Here is a 716-nt window from a genome sequence, read left to right on the forward strand (position 1 = left end):
ATGCCCCCCATATGGGCTGTCCGTTGTAGTGGCAGCCATTGTGTGAATACGATTTTTGTCACTGTGACCTTGACCTTGGACCTAGTGACCTGAAAATCAATAGGGGTCATCTGCGGGTCAGGATCAATGTACCTATGAAGTGTCATGATCCTAGGCAAAAGCGTTCTTGAGTTATCATCCGAAAATCATTTTACTATTTCGGGTCACCGTGACCTTGACCTTTGACCTTGTGACCTCAAAATCAATAGGGGTCATCTGAAGTAATGATCAGTGTAGCTTGAAGTTTTCATGACCTAGGCGTATGCGTTAGGAGTTATCATCCGAAAAAAATTTTACTGATTTGGGTCACCGGGACCTTGACCTTTGACCCTAGTGACCTGAAATCAATAGGGGTCATCTGCAAGTCATGATCAATCTACCCATGAAGTTTCATGATCCTAGGCGTATGCGTTCTTGAGTTATCATCCCGGAACCATTTTTACTATTTCGGGTCACCGTGACCTTGACCTTTGACCTAGTGACCTCAAAATCAATAGGGGTCATCTGCAAGTCATGATCAATCTACCCATGAAGTTCATGATCCTAGGCGTATGCGTCTTGAGTTATCATCCGGATAACCATTTTACTATTTCGGGTCAACGTGACCTTGACCTTGACCTAGTGACCTCAAAATCAATAGGGGTATCTGCAAGTCATGATCAATCTACCCATTGAAG

Source organism: Dreissena polymorpha, chromosome 9 (genome assembly GCF_020536995.1).
Source record: "Dreissena polymorpha isolate Duluth1 chromosome 9, UMN_Dpol_1.0, whole genome shotgun sequence".
Taxonomy (NCBI): Eukaryota; Metazoa; Mollusca; class Bivalvia; order Myida; family Dreissenidae; genus Dreissena; species Dreissena polymorpha.